At 40.4% G+C, this 15,710-nt stretch overlaps 1 protein-coding gene across 2 annotated transcripts in view; it reads right to left on the bottom strand.

Moving 5' to 3' along the window:
- Window positions 1-14,994, bottom strand: part of TkR99D (Tachykinin-like receptor at 99D) — a 335,482-nt gene extending 320,488 nt beyond the window's left edge. For both annotated transcript variants that reach the window (XM_019048367.2, XM_019048368.2), the window contains exon 1: window positions 14,668-14,994. The gene's annotated coding sequence lies outside the window, so the exon portion shown is untranslated. The remainder of the gene's footprint in view (window positions 1-14,667) is intronic.
- Between the last annotated feature and the right edge of the window lie 716 nt (window positions 14,995-15,710).

The following is a 15,710-nucleotide window of genomic DNA, read 5'->3' as shown; positions in this document are numbered from 1 at the left end:
TTTTTTGCCCCTTTTTCGCGGCTGATACATCGTGACAACAGCAGAATCATAGAGAGATTAATGATTTACACTCCGGGCATTTTATCTCCGAGTTTTATACCCGTGCAGTGGGAGGAGTTTCTGATGGCTTCGAGCAATAATTTGTCAAGAAGGTATAACGGTGAATCGAACCCTCTGTATTACGCCCCTGAGAGATTAAGGTGCTCGTAGAAAAATGGACACAAGCGACAGTAGCATCGTACCGTGAAGATATTGATGAATAAACTTTGACACGGATGTTAACTTTTCGTGAGTTACTTAATTTCTGTCATTTGGGACTTCCAAGAAAGCCTAGTTTTTTTTGTTTTTTTTTTCAGGTTTTCGTAACTAATGTCTCAGTGGTGAAGAAATAAGGGGAGAAACCTCCGGACAAAAAATAGCGCAAATTTAATTTTTAATGATAGAAGCAATTTTTGTGACCTTGCGTATGACAGTGTGGCAAAAAAATCTTCAAGAGGCTCTGTTGAATGATATATTGATCGAAGCATTCTGGAATTATAGAGGATCTTGTTCTGCTGGTTTTGCATAAAGATAACGTGCGATCCTAGTTAATACTAGAGGATGAGACAGTTAAGAAGACAAGTACAAAACCAAGCACCAAAATATTTGTTTCTCATCATAATTCTCCATAAAATACAATTTATACATTGAAGTTTTTCATATTCAACTTAAAATTGAAAAAATACCTATATTGTACGGTAATTAACGAAACATTAACACAAAAACCACTGCAAACGACAGACCACTTGGGTCGAATCGAGAACTAAACTAATTGGTGGCGAAGCGTGAATGATCGATTATCGATATTTCCTCATTTGAAGCTGCGGTGAACAATCGAATATTAAGACGCTCCCTGGTTCAGGGTTACCTTGTTTATCGATCCTTTTCCATAGGTTCAAATGGCAGATCAATCGATGTATCGAAAAGCACGCCACGCCGCTGAAACTAGTATCAGTATATTTAAAGATGGAGGCATTTCTTGGGTAATGATTTTTTATTGGTAAGATCAGAGATCCTTGTATCGAAGGAGGAAGAGTTTTTGCTCATTGTCTATGGCTTCGTCCATCAGTAAGAACGATCAGTCCGCTGTCTTTATACCAGACACTCGAGATTTTTAAATTAAAGGGCTTCGAGTATAGAGAGTGAGTCGTATAACTGAGACTGGTAATTGCTGGAGTCTAAATTATTGTTACGTCCGCGAGACGGAGCTAAAAAAAAATTTGCCAATCGTGCCCCGCGATGAAAAATATTAAGTCCGTTCAACTTCCATCCTTTTTAATTTTCGTGAAAAGCCCAGTTAATCAAAGACTCGGATTATCCGGACTATTTTGCGTCGTAAAGCTCTGAGGAGTGTTTGGAACGACTTGGAGATAAGAATTAAAATAACCAAGTTTCGCAGCGAGATCACCGCCCAACCCCTGTTCCATCTCGGCGCACACTGGACCGAATCAATAGGAGAAGGCGGACAGAAACTGGAAACTATAAAAGCTCATGTTTTCGAAAATGAGAGACAAAAAAGTTTAAAAGTAGTTGAATTCGTGAAATTTTCTTTCAGAACCACTCCTTGAAATTCAATTTGTGACGGAATAAACATAAAATTTTTGAAATTTTCCCCAAAAATACCATGTCCGACCTCCTCTATTAGCTCGTTTCACTGTGCGGCGGGGAAAGGGGTCTTCTTTATGGCGCAGATGATTATCCGTAACGTTTTAAACGAGTCATAACAGCGAGACGGAAAGGAAAAAAATCGCATTACATTTCATTTCATTAGGTAGTCACGGACGGGATCTGATAAACAATGAGGTATCGCACCTTGGAAGCTTGTCAGGTGTAACTCCTTGTCATTGGCCCCCATCGATTACTCCTTTGTTAAAGGTTCTTCCTCGAGATGCTCCGCTAAATCGGTGATTGGTGGTGCCACGTCGAGGGACCTTGCTCAAGGGACTCGTTTCGATGATTAGTCTTTTGAGACATTTTGCAAATGATTCACTTTCTCTTTCCGCTTTCTCACATCAAGTTTCTAATTCTTCCGCGCGTTCTCTTAGCAACACATCAGCGTGACTTTAAGGGATGTCCCGAAGTTAGACGCAAATATGTTCAGAATCGATTTTGATCAAAATTTATAACGTTTCCCCCAAAAGAGGCTCTTCAGAATTTCAGCGCCTCCTCATAAAATCGCCCCTAAAATTTTATTTTGATTGTTTTAAAGTCAGGAATGGATCGCATTTAGCAAAAAGGAACCAGCACAATTACAGTATTTTCAAAATTGTGCGACTTCTCCTTTTCTTTCGAGAATACTTGATACGTGTACTGTATGACTTACACAATTATTTCCCTTTAAAATTAACAGTTTTTGGTAGGAAGCCAAAACTATTTGCAATTATGAGAGAATTTTAAGTTAATTATGAAGAAGCAACATTTTTACGACACCGAAATTGCGCTGATTCCCTTTTGTTAAATGTGATCCGAATGTGTTGAGTGTGCAAAAGAACAACCAAGCGCCAATTTTCATGTGTTTTTATTGAAAGTTGTCGTCACAATAATAGTATTTGCATGTCGCACCGTTTCTTTTGAATTGATTAATTGCATGTCGATAGCTAAAGTGCGGAAGCAAGTATCTCCAGTCCGGTGATTCAAAATCTCTGCTCCTGGGTTATTTTTTCGAAGAGGAACAAGCTAGGTGTGGTTTTTGAAAAAATCGAGATATTAATGATTTCAAATAAAACAGATGATTCACAGAACAGATGAACAGATGATGTGATTCAGTTGAGTGGTTTCAAGTAGCATCAAGAAGTCAGTTGGAACTTTTTTTCCGCCATAAGGACCCGTGTAATTTCGAAACTTCAAACACGTATATCGACGGTGTAAGTCGGCAATCACATAACTCGGTTGCGACGTCGCAGACTTCCTGTCATACTTTATTTTTTGAAGGGAAATTCTTTAAAACTGCCGTGATTTTTCCTCTCTGTGCGAAGAAAATTCTGCATAAATTTCAAAGAATGATGTGAATTTGTTCTCTTTTAAAAAAATAATATAGAGGCGGAGATTTTCAGACACCGCAAACGAGTTATGTGATTGCCGACTTACACCGTCGATATCTCGAAATAACAAAAACTGCACCTATGCGCCTTGTCCTCCAAGCGCCTCAAGTCAATTTTACAGCTTGAAATGTGTACAGAATATTCTACTAAGGGAGAAAAATCAAAGATGTTTTCAAGAAATCACGTTGACTAGTTTTCCGAGGAAAAAGTTAAATATGACTGGAAGTCTACAACGTCACAAACTGAGATACTTGGTCTCACACTTTGTCCATTGACATAATAGAGAATTTGCAGGTGTCTGAAAGTTGATGGCTTTCGTGTTTAAGTGGAAATTACTGAGTGAACTGAACACGAGGATACCCTTGGTTCATGAATTGAACAATTATTGGAGAAGATATGAAAAAATAATCTAATCTGCGTGTGACGTGTGTTTGAATGGGAAATGTCGCCAGATAACGTCACTAGGCGGTGCATTTTTTTTAAAAATCTATTTTTACACTATTTCCCAAATCAGAAAAAAATTATCAAAAATACGATGAAATCAGCTCTTTAAGCACTTTCAGATGAAGCAATAAAAAATGTGCATACACATTCTCCATTGATTTTTCACGCAAATTCGTTAAAAGTAGATGAAAACACCTGACAGAACCACCAAAGAAGAAGAAATTAACTAAGCCACAGAGGAACTTTAAGCCGATAACTTATGAGATCCCAAGCCACGAAAGGCGAGACATTAGCCGAGCGCAGTTAATTTTCGAGGTAGATATTCCACCGTTCCATAAAATATCGGTCGCCTGTTCGGTCGGAAACCGCCCTAGCGTGAGGCGAACCCACCATGACATAAGGTTGATAAACGCGAAGCCCGGAATGCTTAATTTTACAAGCTTGCATAAAAGGCTGGATTTCTGAAACGCAAGACGGAATGCGCTCAAGACGCAGTCCGGATCGCTGAAAACATAAACAGCATAACTCTCGTTTACCCCTCACGCGAGTTACGCGATTTTTGCACAGCAAGGTTGTGGGTTCATCGACGCCGCGTTTTCTCGAACGAAAACCGCGTATCTTGACCCGGCTTCCGTCGGCAGTTACGCGGGTTTGGATTCGGGGGTGGCGCTAAATTAATAGGAAACCTGGGTATGCTTCCGTGAGAGGGGAAAACGTCATATGAGCCTCCAGAAATTGCCAACTTTCCCTCGGTAAAGTATTAAGTTCTAATTTTACGAGAGCGTTGCGAATATTTTTCTTCGAATATTTCCGAGAATTTTCCCTGCAATCAGGATCGAATTTAGCAGAAGGAAAGCAACATCATTAAATTGGTATCAGAATCCTGAAAATACGATTTTCCGGGAGCCATGCGAACATTTTCCTTCAATTTTTCCCGACATTGTCCCTCAAGATTCTATTGCATTTAGAAGAAGGGAGTCAACAGGATTACAGTGTTTTCAAAATCCTGAAACTTAATAAAAAAAATAATAATAAATAAAAATTAAAACATTTAATAACCAAGGGATCACACCCTCTGACCGCATCGCGGTCCAAACCCCCAAATTGCCTCGCGCCTTCAGAGTTATGCGTCACGCATTACTCTCGTGATTGTTTAATTCAGAGTCTAATATGTATAGTAGTCACATTTTTACGACCGTTTCCCTCTGCTGCTAACAAAGTTTCGGTTGGAAAAAAAAAATTATTTGCCATTCTGAGTAGTTTTTAGATTAGGATGAAGATGCGCGATTGTTTTAACATTGTAATCGCGTTTATTCTCTTCTACTAAGTCTGGTCCACACAAATAACAAAATTTTAACACGACTCACTCGCACGAAATGATTTCGACGGACGCGTTTTGGGGGTTCTGCCCTCATCTTCGGCGTTTTCTTAACCTTCTTCGGATTATCAATTTTCTCTTTTTCTCAAATCCCGGTCACCACCATGTTGTACTCAGGTTTTTTTATCGTTTTTTCTTTTACATTTTTATTGTTTCCGACTGAAAATGGCTCAGTTTTGAGTCGAAACGTCTCGGGTTTTATTAATTGTGTATTTTTAGCATTGTTTCCCGTTTTTCCTACTTGTTTTTTCCACTGTTATCATGTCTTGGGCTGCTCTTAAAAATGTGTATCTACTTCAGCGTTTCCCGAGATCCATTTCCCCTAGCACCTGTCTTAATTTTTCAAAGATAAATATTCGCAGCATTCCCGGGAAAAACATATTTTACCTGGAGAAATTCGGCAACGTTCGAATGCTCATACGAGGTTCTTGCTCAGTCGCGACGCCGACCCCGGGCAGATCTGAGCATTGTTCCGAGTTAGATGGCGGGATGTGTTAAACGCTGCCGCGGCTAACAATGCAATATTAATTCTTCTTTGTCACGTCATTTGATAAAATGTTGCGTGGTCTTAAGTAGGCAATCGGTGGCTGAAAATGCTCGCTGCGCTGCGCTGCGCCCGTAATTAGGGCGATGACCGCTGTTGCCACTAGGGCCCTTATTGTTCATACTCTACTCCGCACACTAAAAAAAAAATCTCCGTGTATTTACTAAGAAAAGGGTAAAATTACCAAGAATTCAGGGTTCTATTTGATCCCAGTTTTTTCTTAGTAAAATTACCATTTATGGAATTGGTAATTTTACCGAGAATCTCGGTAAAATTATTGAACTTTCTCGGTAATTTTACCGGACCTTGGTAAAATCGCCAATATTTTTTATCGACTGTAGTAAAATTACCGAGATAAAATGGCAAAGTTACCGGGAATTGATTACCAATAAAAGTGGTATTCTTACCTGAAAAAACAGTAAAAATACTGGTTTTTAGGTAAGCTTACCAGTCTGTCTTGGTAAAATTACCAATAATTGGTAAAAAAAGTGAGATGGTTAAGGTACCATCGGACCTTGGTAAAATCGCTGAGAATTTTTTTTTAGTGCACCATCCGAAATAGACCAAGTCTATACTAGAGTCTCTTTATGCTGAGAGTTAAGACAATAACCCCTCATGGATTCACAAACGGGAATAAAGATTGCACAAATTTAACGTTTTTCGTAATTTTTGATCGGCCCATTCTCAAATTCCTTTCTCCGTTCCTTTCTCTCATTCCGTTTGTTCCTTGTCGAACCCGTCATTCCTCGGTCCATTCCAGATTATAATCTTTGAATGATGAAAATGTAATCTTTTTTCCCGTTTGTGACACTGTGGAGACCTAAAATACGGTAACCAATCAGAAATGGATTCACATTGTCTTAACTCTCAGTATTAAGGGACTCTAGTCTATACTATCCTGCCATCATAGCAAAGAGAGCCATATCTCTAAAATTTTCGAAAATTGAGTCTCCTTCCAAATTCGTCTAAGGGGCGGTTCAAGTATTACGTTTCGCACTTAGGGGGGAAGGGAGGGGAGTCAATCCCACCTGTACGTAACAAATTAGAGGGAGGGAGGCTTTGAAAAACGTGCAAAAAATTGAAAATCAGTCTGCTTCTACACAGTTATAAATGTCCGTGATTCTGGGTACTTTACTTAGCATTACTATATACAGAGTTTTACTTTTCATAGTGCAAGAGAGTGCGCAAACCCGAGAGTAGCCGAGTTAGGTTTAGTTGGGTTAAGCAACTAAACTAACCTCGCGGCGATGCGTGAAGTATCTCGAAATGTTGAAGGCGCTAAAGAAGAAAGCGGATGAAATTGAAAATCAGCCTGCTTCTACACAGTTATAAATGTTCGTGATTCTGGTTACTTCAGTTAGCATTACTTTATACAGAGTTACTTTTCATAGCGCAAGATTATTATTTTCAGCTGATTTACAAGCATCCAATCACAATTCTACGGCCACCTCACCGCAACTGAACCGTTGGTCCGATGAAGGGATCGCTTATTTCCATTGATCTTTTTCTAGATTTACAGGAAAAAATTGACCATCCCTGGATTTCTGAGTGGCAAATTTCCACCAGTACTAAATGCCTCCTGCATTGCCTATTTCAATTCGTCAATTTCCGAACGGAGGAACGTAACTCTATTCCAGGCTTGCCAAATTGACTCAAACAATTAAATTTTTTACAAGAATGTACCAGTCCAATTTCAGTCCAAAATTTTTCTAATTTTCGCCGGAGGCGTGGCGTGCTTTGCAATGTATCGATTGATCAGCCATTTAAACCTATGGAAAAGTATCGATAAACAGGGTGTTCGCAGCGAACACCTTAATAATCGATTACTTACAAAAGCTTCAAATGGGAAAATATCGATAGATCGCGAAGCACGCCACGCCACTGATTTTCGCGTGGGATCCGGGTACTAATCACTAGGATTTCCAGTTCGGAATTCCCTAGATTCCTCTGGTAAAAATTTAATTTACGACGGAAAATTTTGCAACAATGATACGTTCCTCGTACGTTCATACGTTCATACGTTCTTTTGTAGATACATCCTTTCGTGAGGGGCATGACGAGTAGACTCGACTTCAGCAAGTAATCCTACAAGGAGAAAAAAACCTCGTGCGTGGGACCCGAAGTTTAGGTCATATGGATCTCTGAAGTTTTCAAATTGAGCATCTGAAAACTTTAGATCCAGCTGCTGAGGTTTGGATCACACATCTGAAACTTCAGTTCTTACATCTGAAGTACTTCAGATGTGAGAACCGAAGTTTTTCGGATGTGAAAACCGAAGTACTTCAGGTGTAAGAACCAAAGTTTCAGATGTGTGATCCGAACCTCGACAGCTAGACTTAAAGTGTTCAGATGCTCAATTCAAAAACTTCAGAGATCCATAAGACCTAAACTTCGGGTCCCACGCACGAAGTTTTTTCTCCGTGAAATTGCCGTTATTTCTAATCACGAACAAACTGACCCATTGACTCATTTTAAAGACATCTCGATTTTGAATTTGAGCGCCACGGCTCACAATCAGTTGGATAACACGGCAGAGAGGTGAGAGGTCTGCGGGGGCGGGCGTTGAACCGTTGAGCGGCAACGTCGATGACAGCGGGCGACCGGAAGCACATTTACAAAGGAAAATTAGAGCCGCGGCTCGACGCGACGGACGCGACGCTCCGCGAGTGCTGCGTCCAACGTCGACGGACGGACGAAAGGAAAGGCGAAGGACGAAGGCTAAAGAAGTGACTAGGCTTCCGACTCCATGCTCGGCGATTAGCATAAGTCGCGCATAAAACCGTTTAACGCCGCTCCAGCCACGGACTGTATCGCGGTTAAGAGGGCAATCCCTCCGAAAATCCAAAGGCCGCGCAGATTGAAGGCCCCTTTCCACGCGAACTGTCATGACGACCCCACAAAAGACCACGCACGGTAACTCCGTTTCGGTCGCCTTCCAAACGCTCACAAATTTTCGCCCGATTCTCAAGTTGTTCATTGTTCCCTGACAGAGGAGCCATTCTAGCCGAATTCATTTTAGTCATGAGGGTGGGGGTGGGGGCAGACTACTCTACTTGTATTTCGGAAGGTCTAGATCAAAAACAAGGAAAGTGGATCAAATTTGCCGAAAACTTGATTCTTTACGAACGTTCACTTACAATCCGACAATTATGTATTCTGGACATGACAAACTAGAATCTGAAATTAAGTTCTTTCTCAATTTCATTTTTTTGAGCGGCAAAATTCAAAACCATCGTAACTTCAATCTAGTCTGCAGGGCCGGATTACCTTATTTGCCGCCCGCGGGCCGCTTGTATTTTGCCGCCCCCTTCTCATTCGTTTTGAAACATCAATAAAAACCATCAAATGAACGTGCCAGCAGGGGAGGGGTGCATAAGACGCGTTTACTTGTGTTGAACACATTTTTTGGGACAGCCCTGTCAACACTACCAGCAAAAGTTCACGGAACTTTGCGTGAAAGTTCTCGTAAACCTATCTCTGTGTGGACAAGGCCTTCCATTCATGAGAAATGAACGAAAAAATTATGAAAGAACAAACATAAATGTGGATTAATGATTTTAACTTCCGCCGCCGCGCCGCGCAGACCGCACCGTGTTTGGCGCAATGCGTGAAGTATTCACGCTGTCTTGTAGGCGCTATGCGTTTCACGCTGATCACTTTGTGTTTGCCGCAATGCGTGAAGTATTTGTGCAGTCATGTAGGGGCTACTATGTGTTACATGCCGATCGCAGCGCCGAGGGCTTAACCTTTTCATCTCAAGTCCTCATCATCGTCTCTCTCAAAGTCGCGCCGTTCCAGGCCAAATTGCGTGTTTGATTTCTTTCTTAACTCGACTAATTAAAGGTGTTATCTCCTGTATCACTGAAGACGACAAAAGCAGAAATTACTATACTCTCAGAAAATTAGAGATTTTGTCGCCTTTTCTCGCTTGTAATTTTTTTTTCTAAATTCGAATTTTCTATACCTACATTTAAAAATTTTTCAAAATTTGCCGCCCCCTATAGATTTGCCGCCATGGGCCGCGGCCCATGTGGCCACCCCCTTAATCCGGCACTGCTAGTCTGATATGTACTTTGGCGTTTATTGAATCTCTATGCTTAGCTATCAATAGCTCAATTTTGAGTTATTGCAAACTATGGGCCCTTTTCCCGGGCGAGACATGGGCATATTTAAATCAGTTTCACGCGTAATGACCAATATCAGATTTGTTGACGATTTGTCACTAAAATTATTTTCTCGTCGAAGATCTGCACCATCTTCAATACCTGATGCGCGGCAGTAGCAGAGATAAAATAAACTGCCAGTGCAATACACGGATCACTAATGAACACTTCTCCCATCAGATCGGCCGGTAGTTAAGATGGGATGTCGAAAGTAGCGCGTTGATGCAATGTCATGGCGCCATCGCGCCTTCAATTTTTCAGATGCAACACGAACATTCATCGAGCACGAATAGTTGTATCTCTGCGCCGTCATTGACGTCATTTCCCGAGCTCTATTTTCATTTTGTGTCAGTTCCGTCTGTCTTATTTGTAGTGGAGCTTCATGGGCTACGTAAGTAACACGGCTGAATATAGGTACGACGTTATCTAATCTCGTTTCTTATCTTTTCTCCCGAATCTGAGCGACATATCACTAGCAGCATATAGCGGAGCATTGCAATTTCACACATCACGCCATTGGGCCTTCAATTTCGCAGATGCAACACGGGCATCCATCAAGTACGAATAGTTGTTTCTCTGCCCCGTCATCAAAGCGCGTTGAGGTGTTTCCTCCTTTGAGACTTTAGAAAATTTAAGGTAAATTTTGCTCAAAATGTGTGTGTTGCTAAAGTGTGTCCCTTATTTTAGAAAAAAGGAAGAAAAATAAGTAAATGCATGTTTGTACGTCTCTCAAGTGCCCTACAGGGAGCACGTTTGAAAATTAATATTTTGTCGAAAGTTGTGTTCTGCCAGGGAATTTTTTCTTAACAAAAACCCTTAGAGATCCCTAGCCGGGTCAAATTTACCTAACCACCCCATCTGGGGAAGTTACTTATAGCGGGTTATGAGAGAGCGGTGAGAGAACCTCAGTTTGTTACCATAAAAATGAAAATTCTGAAAAAAAGTATTTCCTACCATCGAAAACAAAGAAGTGACATAAATAATGCTCCGAAAACTATCAAAATCAATGTATTTCAATATGATAAATTTTACCCGACCTAGGACGCAGCATATAAAAGAGGTTTTGGGCATCTACAGGTAGAATACTTTGAAATCTTCAATCATGAACTTTTTTTATTCTGCCTATTCCCTCCTACATACCACCAGGGAGATCCAACCGAATGTAATTTCATGTCTGTATTTTCCCCCATCGCCAAAAGTTGAGGAGATTCTCAACTTGAATCTGATGATTGATTGACAGAGGCGTGTAATATGGAATTTCACGGACCATTGGAGAGTGGATAGGTAATGTACTGTGAAGACCTTTCGTCCTATGATGGGCAAAGACCGGATAAAAATTTCATCAAGAATAACCCTTGGTCAACGGTTGGATTTTTTTCCTTTTTTATCGCTCCTCGATCCGCTCCCTTTCGTTTTTCTTCAGGGCGAGAAATATAGTTCAGTTTATGCGAAGTAAAAAAAGTAAGTCTTTTGAAAATGATCGATGTCTGGCGAACAACAGGCCAAAAAGAAAATGAAAAACGGAAAATGAACGAATTTGAGGCGTTGAATGCAGAAAAGGCATTTCTTGGTTGCGGTGTTTCAGAATCTCCACTGATAATTCATATTTTAGAGAAGGAAATGTCGGGTGAGTTTTCCGAAATTTTTGGTTTTCAGTGTTGAAAAATGTTGAAGAAAATTCAGTAAAAATTTTCAACGAAGCCTTTGCATTTGGTTTAATGGACCACTAGACAAAGTACGAATTTCAGCATTCTGATACATGTTTCGTATTTCACGTAGAATACGATGCGCACAACAAAAATTACCGCAATTAACTCCTTACGAAGATATTTAATGATTCTTGATGCGTGAATTCAAACCACCCGCTCATGAAAATTCAATGCTCTACGTGACTCACATCGCGGGCTAAACGTTATCATGATATTCTCTGGGATATAAAAATCTGGCAACCTCAATCTTGACGCTTTGGCTCAGCTATAGCAAATTGCTAATAGTTTGAACAACCCATGGTGGGAAATGAACATTGCTCGATTGAGAAGCTTGCTGAAACCGTTGTAGTGCGCGATTTGACTCACGTAAAGCTTTGAGTTTCTTGTGAGCGGGCAGTTCAAATTCCTCGTAACCAGTGTGAAATAGAAAAGTTAATATATTCGTTAGGAGTTAGTTTCAGTCATTTTCGTTGCAAGAATCGTGTTCTGCGTGAAATTCTGGTTAAGTAGCATGTAGCAGAATGATTAAATTCGTACTTTGTCTAGTGGTCCATTATGTTAGATGAGACGGTAACGGAGATTCTAAGACACCGCGACCAAGAAATGCCCTTTTTGCAACCAGCGTTTCAATCATGCTGGAAGGAACTAAAGACGGGTGGGAAAGATGGGGTGTGCTCGTTTGAGCTGGCATAAGAAACAATGTAAAAGTGGGCGTGATTCCTTCTGGGAAACTGGAAAAAGCGGGATTTTACATTTTATCAAAAAGAACTAAGCGCTTGTACGCGGCACTCATGAGCCGTCGGCGTGTGACCAGAGCGTTGTGGACAGGGCTTATGAGTTAATGCGGCAACATTGAGCTCATCTGGCCCGGTCATCCCCGCTGACGTCACTGGCACTTCATAATTCCCATTCATTCTTACGGCCCTTAACTAACGAGCACACTCCTTCTTCCCACCCGCCTCTGGTTCCTCTTAGCATAAATATGTCAAAATAAAATAACGTCAAGCAAACAAAACTAAAGGAAAATAATGAATGAAAATGGAAAATGGCAAAATGGAATGATGTTGGCTTGCTTTCTTTCAAAAAAATAAATTGATAGCGGAGATTTTAAAACACCGCTAACGAGATACGTGGTTTGGAAGTTTCACCATCGATATTGTGCCCTAAATGAGCAAGAAATACTACTTCCTTTTTTGCGAAATGTAGTTCATTTACGACGCTGGCCGCACGAAGAACCTTGAAGGCATCATGCTAAAACTACCAAATCAATATCAACCGAAATGCATACCCTTGCATCACCTCCCTACCCTTTAAACAAGAGCAACAGTCGCCAAAATGCGTGTATACTTAATCGCTTAAGTGGCACGCTTTGAAGCATGTGCGGTGGCGATACTCGGAGACATTTAGAGCTCTTACTAAGCCGGTCGGATCGGCCAAGCGGTCATCTCGCCTGAATACTGCCGTGTTACGGAAAAGAACCGTAAATGCATCTTTGTGGTAAGCCATGGTTACGACATGCTCTAATGCAACTCGAGGCTTATCCTAAACTGCACTTACGGCTCTCTTCTGTAGTACTGCAGAATAGGCCAGTTAATATGCTTAAGGTTCCGAATCTTTGCAAAAGCGGCACAGAGCTAATGAGTGGATTTGCTGAAACTGAATTCATTAGGCTTTAATCCGTAGGACTTTAGAACGCTTAGAGCCCGATGTATATACAGCATCTAAGTCCTCTGTTCTTATCCACGTTTAGTACCTCTTACGTAAGATTGGTTATAGGATTAAAAACAATAGGAGTAGAATTGAGTTTAAACGTTAAAAGTAAGTGAGTATCAAAGCATCTGAGAATGTTGCTGCTGGTTTCGGTAAATTAAATAAGAAAATCTTGCATATCTACGGTTCCGTAGTAATCCTCAATGTTTTAAAAAGTATATTTTCAACACTCATTTGTATTGATACCATAAAATTAACAGAGACGATCAAAATTAAAACATTCCTTCGTTTCGGTGCGTAGCGTTAAGATACCGTTATTCAATATTTAATTTACATACTTACATACCTTTGGAATCAGTATGACTTTTCAATAGAATTATCTAATATGGGAGAATATCAATATACACTTAAAGAAGATCTGGACTTTAATGGCCGAAGTACTCCCAATGACAGCACTGATAGCATGTAAAATGGGTCATTCAGTGATATTTTTCAAAATGTACCCTAAAAATTTTCTCGCATGGTTTGTTTGATTGACAAATCATTATCTACGACATTTAACATCTGAAACATTTGGAAATCATCTCTTGCAATATACGCATGCAAAAAAGAAGATGAAGAATAAAGAACAGGAGGAGAAGAAGGAGGAGGAAAAAAGAAACCGACGGAGAGGGAAAAGAATGAAAGGATGATTCAGAAGAAAACGATTTTCTGTAGAGAGGCAATGACAAGCATAGAACTTTTTTCTAATGTCTCATCTCTCATTCATACTTCCATTGGAAATTTTGGAGATGCAGAAGTAGGAGCATACAATCCTTAGCAAGAAGTACACTTAAAGTACATAAGTTAACTGTAAGTTTAGTGAACTTTCGATGAAGCACATTCTGGAGGTTCGATTTTGATGCAATTCGAAAAATGCACCTAATCTGCACAGTATGAGCCATTTAGAATTATGAACTTATAACGCAAATGTGTGAGGTATTAAGCTGTCCTAAATCTCCAAAGAATTCTCTGGTTTCCACCGTTTTCATACTTCCTAAGTGGACGTGATCTGAGCTGCCAAAAGAGAGATAAAATTTTGTTTCGCGTCTTTTTTTGCTGAATAACGCTCGTTATCTTGTCTTCATAGCTCGTATACTCTCTGAAATTCTGAAGGAACGTAAAATTTGACCAAACTGCATGCACGCGAGATACGTGAGCCCCCATCTTTGAGTGCTTGAGGTTTTTTTTTTCTCAACCCCTAATAGCATTGACCATTAAAAAAAGAGTTAAATAAAAAGCTCTTTTTAAAAAACTGTTAAAAAATAGAGTTAGGAAAACCGTTTTTTTTTTAAAGCGAAAATGTCATCTTTTACTTTAGCATGCTTTAATCACTAAATTTTAGACGACTTCAAAAATTTTACGTACATCTTGACTTATGAATTTCGCACCTCACTTTGTATTCACATCAGGAGAAGCTATTTTTAGAATTATGAAAATTTTATCGTCATTTTTCCCCCGATGTAAATTGTTCGTGGATGTACCTAAGAAAATTCACTTCATTTTAACTTTTTTTGAGTCAAAATTTAACGGTTAACGCTACTACGCACATAAAATCCATACCCTATAAAGTAATTTCGAAGCAGAAAGTAGTGCTTACAATAGAGGAGCGGTCGAAACGGTAATCCAAAACGCTCGAAATTCCGATCAGCAGGAGCGGACCTTCAGAATCGGAACTGCTTACACACGTTCAAAAACTACTCATTTTTTTTCATCGCATCTTCTTTTTCCAAATTTTATTTTTTTCAAAAAAAATCTCCTCTCGGAACGTTCAACTCTGATTCTTGGTTCCGCGCAGTCTTACTCGCGTATAGTACTACGCAACCCGTACGCCATGATCGGAAGAAGCGCGAGAATCGGGACCGCGCGAGGGAGAGAAGGGTGGTCGCCCCTTGGAAGAGAGAACCCGCGGACTGACTGCCTTCCCTCGATTCGCCGTCGTGTTGGTGCGGGGCGAGTCCACGCAGGCGACACGAGCCCCCTACCCCCGGCGTCACGAGCACACATTTCGCAACTTCGGAGCTCGGTGAAAAATACGCTTCTCTATTGACACGAGCTCGAGGTGTTATTCGATTCGCGGTGCGACGATGTCGAATGCAGAGGATGCGGTTTTAAGCGATGCGAGTCGTTGTCTTCGATCCCGGCATCCCATCGCGGTGATGTATGGCGCTTCTACGAGACAATAAAAATATGCTCTTTCAATTTCTTCGGTTCTGAGCTGTTAGGGATGCTGCGTGCGCTGAAGATACCTATGACCCCTGGTGATACCTCGACTTAAGTACCTATCAAAATAAGCGAACATTGTAATACAATGTCTGAAAGGTAGTAGCACTGAATACACTGGTATTTAAAGTGTAGCCGAGTGCTACAAATAATGTAAAATTTTCTTTAATGAAAAATTAAATTATGGCCTTTGTGTTATCTATTTTGTGACCCTGACGATGAAGCTTTTGCTTCGAAAAGCTTCGGTCTAAGTTTGTTAATAAAATGTAAGTTTTTTTAAAAAAAATTTACAGTATTTCTAGCACTTGGCTCACTCCAAATACCAATTAAGTACCTATGTCGTCGCCTTCCGGCTAAAATATCACAAGCGACATGCGACGTTTAAAAATTTCCGCCATCATTGAAAAATATATTTTTTAC

Source organism: Bemisia tabaci, chromosome 5 (genome assembly GCF_918797505.1).
Source record: "Bemisia tabaci chromosome 5, PGI_BMITA_v3".
NCBI classification, from domain to species: Eukaryota; Metazoa; Arthropoda; class Insecta; order Hemiptera; family Aleyrodidae; genus Bemisia; species Bemisia tabaci.
The sequence above is the reverse complement of the archived record's forward strand: the minus strand, read 5'-3'. Positions and strand labels throughout refer to the sequence as shown.